The following is a 7,422-nucleotide window of genomic DNA, read 5'->3' on the forward strand; positions in this document are numbered from 1 at the left end:
AAGGCCTCGATAGGAGGCAATGTTTGAGCCCCTTGGTGGCATTTTACTTTGAGATACATGTTTTGTGTTTTGTATGCATATCCCCACATGTAGCGCGGTTCCTTCGTCAAGGACTGCCTTTTTGCCCTCGAGCATCCCAAACCCTAAAACCCAAAGCAACACGTTAACTCCTTCTACTACAGGCGAGTAAGTCTCCAAAGGTCGAGCATCCGGTAGATAGCGTAGTAACGTCGTTCGTCCAAAACCCAATCCATAACCCCGTAGTTAGCCGAACTACGTTTTGCTCTGATTCTCAGGCCAGATGAGATACGTAGGCATAAGACGCGATGTCTTAGCGAGCACACATCCCCCCAACCCATAGGTCAGCCGAGCTACGAAGACTCTGATTCTCATATTCAGATGAGATACGTATGCAGTGGATGCGACATCCGCGCGAGTCATTTTCATTTAACCCTTTTTTTTTGGTAAACAGCACAAGATAAACCCACACCCTTTAGACAAGAACTACAAAAGTGGATCCCGTAGAGTGCTACGGATGCGTAGGGGTGCTAATACCTTCCCTTCGCATAACCGACTCCCGAACCCAAGATTTGGTTGCGAGACCCCGTCTTGTCCTTTCCTTTTTCAGGTTTACTTCGAGCGTTTCCTTTCCCTCCTTTGGGATGAATAACGCACGGTGGCGACTCTTCTGTCTTTTTCTTTCGCCGGTTGTTTTTTTTCGCACTGTATTTTTCAGGTTGCGACAGCTGGCGACTCTGCTGGGGACATATAGAAGTTGACCTCTTGCTGGTCCATCTTCCCTAAGCGAGTCCCTCCTAGCTTGTGTGATTTCTTGTTTATTGGTTGTTCATGCTTTTGTACAGTTATTTATTTAGCTGCTTTACCTTATTGCATTGTGTACATATCATTGCTGTATCTGTTGGCTGGCTATGGCTGCTTGGTGATCTTTGTGAGATGAGTTCTATACCCGAACTCGAGTGCACTTAGGATAGGAGAATGGCATAGTCCTGTCGACTTGTGTGGAGTTATTCCATAGCGAGTCGACTTGCAAGCCCATTCACTTGGTGGAGGTCATGTTGAGATCAATGATGTCACACAAGTAAGTTGTGGTTAGACATTACTTGTTCCAATATAGACCTAAGAAGCCGAGGACCTTAGTTTACCAAACCCATCTTGGCCTATTCGTAGGACGTAGTGCGAAAGTCGTTCAAGTGTGAGATTTGATACGATTGTTACGCGATACTACACTCATAAGAGTCTCTCTTGAGAATATTGTTGGAATACGAGTAGTCGTTCCTCTGATAATATCCGAAAGATGGGATTATGACTATGGGAACCTTTTGTAGAACATGTTTGGCAGGTTTAAACCTTAGTACACTCCTTTTGGGTGGTTCTTAACCTAAACTCCATGCTCGTGACTTGCAACAAACCCTTGATTCATGGTTAATCCGATCAGGTATCCTTAATATCAATGAAACTCGGGTGTTGATAAGGTGTAAACCATAATCCACCAAAATGGGTGGTTGATATTAAGGATAACATGATCCATCCCATGACCTTTGTTTGGTGTGCTCTTAATTTCTCTCCAGACAGTGCAACCTGACAGATGTTCAAGCGGATCCATCAATTCTGATTGACATGCCTTTGCATTGCATAACATCATCTGCATATTTGCATCCAACATCTCATGCTTATTCATTTGCAGGGTATTCCCTTTCAAAACGGGGGTGCCTTAAAACTGAACAAGTAGTGCATCGCATACCATGCATATTAACCCTTGTCTGTTTTGCAGGTGTCACCGCAGTGTCTAATGTTTGTTCCCTGTATCAGGCAGTTATTGGTCCCAAGCGAGTTCACAGATACCCGACAAAGGAAAACCGTCAACGACTAGCGATGGACCAAGTACAGAAAGAGCTGGCTGATATGCGTGAAAGGATGGATCAGTTCATGACATTGATGACTGGTATGGCAGCGGGTCAAGAAAAGCTGAGGGAATTGGTTGGGCAACCGAGGCCTGAGGTGGAGATACTAAATGCTGAGGGAAACCCTGGTAACCCTGGGAACACTGATAACCCTGTGAACACTGGTAACGCGGGTAACGCAAATGCTGACGGAAACCCGGGTAATGTTGGCAACACAGGGAATGTTGGAAATGATATTGGCGGAAGGTACAATGTGAATCAAGGAATTCATATTAACGGGCACCCCGTTACTGAAGATTATCAGTGTGATCAATTTTCTTTGCACGACGAGGCCCTCGAGACCACTCGCCGTATGGATGAGCTGGCTGAGAAGCTCAAATCTTTGGAGTCTCAAAATTCCTTAGGCTTTGATGTCACAAATCTTGGTCTGGTTCAGGGAGTAAGGATTCCTCACAAGTTCAAACCCCCTACTTTTGAGAAATACAACGGGGCTTCTTGCCCACACACTCATCTCCAATCTTATCTGGGAAGGTTGGGAGCTCACACGGAAGATGAAAAGCTGTGGATGTACTATTTTGAAGACAGTCTAACTGGAGCTTCTCGTGAATGGTATTCTCATTTGTCTCGTACTACCATCAAGAGCTGGAAAGACTTGGCAGAGGCTTTTATCAAGCAATATCAATACAACTTGGACATGGCTCCAAATCGGACCTTGTTGCAAGGTATGTCCCAGACTGCCAAGGAGACCTTTAGAGAGTATGCTCAGCGTTGGAGACAGATTGTTGCGTCCGTCCAACCCCCTATGTCTTAAAGGGAGATGGCGGACATGTTCATGAACACTCTTCAAGGCAATTATATTGAGAGATTGGCTGCTTGCCCGTCAATCAGCTTTGCAGAGATAGTAATTGTTGGAGAAAGAATCGAGAGTCTGTTGAAGATGGGCCGAATTCAAGACAATAGTGCTTCCAACTCATCAGGTCCCAAGAGACCGTTTACTGGTAACGGTCAGCGAAGAAAAGAAGGCGAGACAAGCGTTGTGTATGCCGGCAGAGGCAGGGGTAGAGGACGCCCTAATTATTACCAAGATCAAGTGGCCGCAGTCACTATTCCAATACCTGTTCCTCAACCGCAATATCATCCGCAACAACAACCCAAGTACAACAATCAAGGAGGTAATCCGGGTCAGCAGAGACACTATCAACAACGTCCAAGGCAGACGGACCGGGTCATCGAGCCAATCCCAATGCCTTATTCAGTATTACTTCCCAAGCTGATTGACATGAATCTGGTTACGCTGAGAACTATGGCCCCACCAATCGATCCCAATAATTTTCCTAGAGGTTATGATGTCGACGCCAGATGTGCTTTTCACTCCAACGCACCTGGCCATACTACAGATAATTGCAAGGCTCTCTAGTTAAAGGTACAAGATTTGAGAGATGCCCAGGCTATCAATTTTGCTCCGGTGCCTAATGTTATCCAGAACCCGATGCCGGCTCACGGCGGGCAGGGGATTAATGCTGTCGAAGTGGTTGAAGTTGGTAATGCCCAAGGCTGAGGCAAATTTATGGAGCCAGTCATCAAAGAAGACAAGTTTGGATTGGGGTATGCTCCGGGATCTCAGAAGAATGAAGCCGGTACTTTCTCCAGTGGGGATTTGGTTTCTCCCCACGTCGTCAATGCTGCAGATGAAGACAAGGCTGACAGCGACTGTGACTTAGATAGCTGGATTCGCCCGTGTGTCTCGGGAGAAAAGCTCGACAATTGGTCGTCTGAAAAAACCGTTCGGGTTATTCTACTGAAAGAGTGATTTTTATTGTTTTCCTTTATTACATGCATAATAAAGTCTTACACTTTGCCCAAGGTGTAACGGCTCATTTGTAGGGCCATCCATTTACTTACATTTCGCAATTAATTTTATTATCAATAAAGGACGGCTTTTGCAAACAATTTTGTGTTCTCTTTCTTTCAGTTTTTTTTTTTTTTACTTTTACAAAAAAAAATGGCAATGTTTCTTTTTTCGTTTTTCCTTTCTTTAAAAAAAAACACCTCGTAAAACTGATCACCCGGATCTCACTGCTAACGACACTGCTATGGCCCAGTATGACTTCGACAATCCTATCTATCAAGCCGAAGAAGGGGCTGAGGAAGTTTGTGAATTGCCTGAAGGGTTAGCCGGATTGTTGAAACAGGAGGACCGAGCTATTACACCTTATCAGGAGGTGATTGAGACCGTCAACATCGGTACCGAAGACGACAAGAAAGAGATCAAGATCGGGGCCAGTGTATAGGCCGAGAGGAAAGACCGTTGATCATGTACTTGACTGTGTTAGAAAAGTCAATGGGTTGTGTGCTCGGTCAACATGACGAGTCAGGTCGAAAAGAGCATGCAATATACTACCTTAGCAAAAGTTTACCGACTGTGAACAAAGATACTCATTGCTCGAGAAAACTTGCCGCGCTTTGGCATGGGCTGCTCGCCGACTAAGACAGTATGTGTTGACTCACACGACTCTATTGATATCAAAAATGGATTCAGTCAAGTATATTTTTGAAAAGCCAGCACTTACCGGAAAAGTTACTAGGTGACAAATGATACTGACAGAGTATGACATCCAATACACTTCACAAAAAGCCATCAAGGGAAGTGTCTTGTCAGACTATCTTGCAGAGCAACCGATTGATGATTACCAACCTATGAGGTTTGACTTTCCTGATGAGGACATCATGTTTCTCAAATCGAAAGATTGAGAGGAACCACTCTCGGAGGAGGGGCCTGACCCTGAATCCAAATGGGTTATGATGTTTGATGGGGCGGTCCACGTCAATGGTCGCGGAGTTGGTATAGTGTTGATCACACCGGAAGGGGGTTCATATGCCATTTGGTGCCAGAATAACTTTTCCCTGCACCAACAATGAAGCCGAATACGAAGCTTGTATCCTAAGACTTGAGGAAGCCGTCAAAATACGGATTAAATCCCTGGATGTATACGGGGACTCAACTTTGGTCATCAATCAAACCAACGGGAAATGGTGCTATGCTGGAACTACGTACCCAGAATTGACGTATCTCGGTCAGAGACGAATGAAGAAAGCATTTGATCAGAAAGTGCGCTCTCGGGGGTATCAAGTCGGTGAATTGGTACTCAAAATATTTCTTCCTCCCAACACAGATCACAGGGGCAAATGGACACCGAACTATGAGGGTCCGTACGTGGTTAAAAAGAGTTTTTATCTGACGGAGCTTTGATGCTAACAACCATGGATGGCGAAGGATTCCCGTCCCCTGTTAACTCAGACGCGGTTAAAAAATACTTCGCATAAAATAGACCCGCTGGACAGTAAAAAGAATAGTCCAGGCAAAAAAGGGGCATCCCGACGAACCAAAAAAAAGAATAAAGAGGTTCGGGCAAAAATTAGGGATATATAAAAAAAAAGAGTACACCCGGTGAGTCGAAAACCCAAAAGGGCGGCTCAGGCAAAAATGGGTATCCCGGTGGATTGAAAACCCGAAAAGGGGGCGATCCAGGCAGAAGTTAGGGAATAAGCGAATGACTGCGATTTGAGTTCATCAGTGTTATATCACCGTTTCATTCAATCCGACAATCTTCGAAGGTTAAAGATCGACTAATCATCCACTTCAGAAAGCAAGATGAGCAGAGTGTCTTGAGGACATACGAGTCATAGCAGAGTCGAAACTCAGTGGGACCCCGTTTCCCCATTGCCATTAGGATAGTTCTCTTTTTATAGCGATCACCTCTTTTCAGGGATCAGCTTCCTGATGCCCTCGCCTATTCCTGGCACAAATTTTCCCCCCAGTAAGAGTCGAATAATTCAGTTAAAGAGCCTCTTTATTTTTCATTTATCAGTTTGTTTGCAAAAATGTCCGAATTTTTGATAAAACATATTGCATATGAACATAATGGTGGCTTTTGTAGATGATTTGCACAGGAAAACATTTAAAATTGCTTTGAATATGCTTAATCCCGGACGGTGAATTCAAACCGAGTAATTCCCCCGAGGCATACGTGTATTTTTGGTTGCAGATCACAGGAACCGGATGCTAAGTCATGAATCCTCATCCCCAAGCGGTTGACAAAGTCTCTCCTCAGCAGAGCATGTTCCCCAACAGAATTGACAGTATCCAGACTGTCTATCCCCAGTAGAGTTGACAGTATCCAGACTATATATCCCTAGCGGAGTTGACAGTGTCAGACTGTATCTTCCTAGCAACAGCGGAGTGGTTGCATACCCAACGGAAAAGAGGGTGGTGTTCCCAGTGTTCATCTCATCCCTAGCATTATTTCTAACAGATTTGTTCTAATCCCCAGCTAGAGGACGATTAGCAAGTTCATATCCCCAGCAAAGGTCGTTTCCTACGACATTTCCCCAGGAAGTGTTTTCCCCACAGACTCTCCTCACAGAGCCTCGCCGAACCAAGTTTCCATAGTTGATACTCCCCCCGCAAGGTCGACTTTTCAAGCAGCCAATTTATTTTTGGTGGCTCATTGGTCCCGGCAGACGGATCATTCCCCACAGAGCATTCAAGGATTGATACAGCGATCTGTTCCCTACCGGAGTTTGCTTCCCCTAGCAGATTTCTTTTTTCTTTTACACCATGCATAGCATTTGCATTCGCATGCATATCATATCAAGCATACACATAAGCTAATAAACAGGTTCTTCCAAGCAGACTGAAGAATTACTTTACAACCAAGGTCATGAGATCCAGCCAGAGGATCAAGCGTGAGTGATCCAACCTAAGGGTCATTTTGAAGATTCAGCCTGAGAATCGTTTTCCCGTGATCCAACATGAGGGTCACTTTTTGAAGATTCAGCCTGAGAATCGTTTTCCCGTGATCCAGCATGAGGGTCATTTTTGAAGATTCAGCCTGAGAATCGTTTTCCCAAGAGTCAGCCTGAGGCTCAATTTGAAGATTCCCCAGTGAAGTCGCCTACAAGCTTTATTCCCCAGCAAGTCTAATTGAGGAGTCGTTACAACATGTTCTAGCCCGAAGAATATGTACGAAGCCCAAAAGTGGAATATTCTCGAAGTTGCATATCTAATATGAAGGTTGGGTGTAGATTTCAAAAGAGGGTCAATCAGCGCATGCCTCAGATGCGGGATCCTAATGATGGGAATTTATCATCAAAACAATTCAGATCTAGCCAGAAGATCGAAGTAGATTCAGCCAGAGAATCAAAGGAAATAGATTCAGCCAGAGAATCGAAACGAAGGAGATCTAGCCAGAAGATCGAAGAAGATCTAGCCAGAAGATCGAAGTCAGGTCTAGCCCGAAGATCGGAAATAGATTCAGCCAGAGAATCGAAACAATTCAGATCTAGCCAGAAGATCGAAGTAGATTCAGCCAGAGAATCAAATTAAGTTCAGATTCAGCCAGAGGATCGACACTCCAGATCTAGCCAGAAGATCAAAGTCAGGTCTAGCCCGAAGACCTAAAATGGATTCAGCCAGAGAATCAAAGGAAATAGATTCAGC

The sequence above is a fragment of the Lathyrus oleraceus genome, chromosome 1 (assembly GCF_024323335.1).
Source record: "Lathyrus oleraceus cultivar Zhongwan6 chromosome 1, CAAS_Psat_ZW6_1.0, whole genome shotgun sequence".
NCBI lineage: Eukaryota > Viridiplantae > Streptophyta > Magnoliopsida > Fabales > Fabaceae > Lathyrus > Lathyrus oleraceus.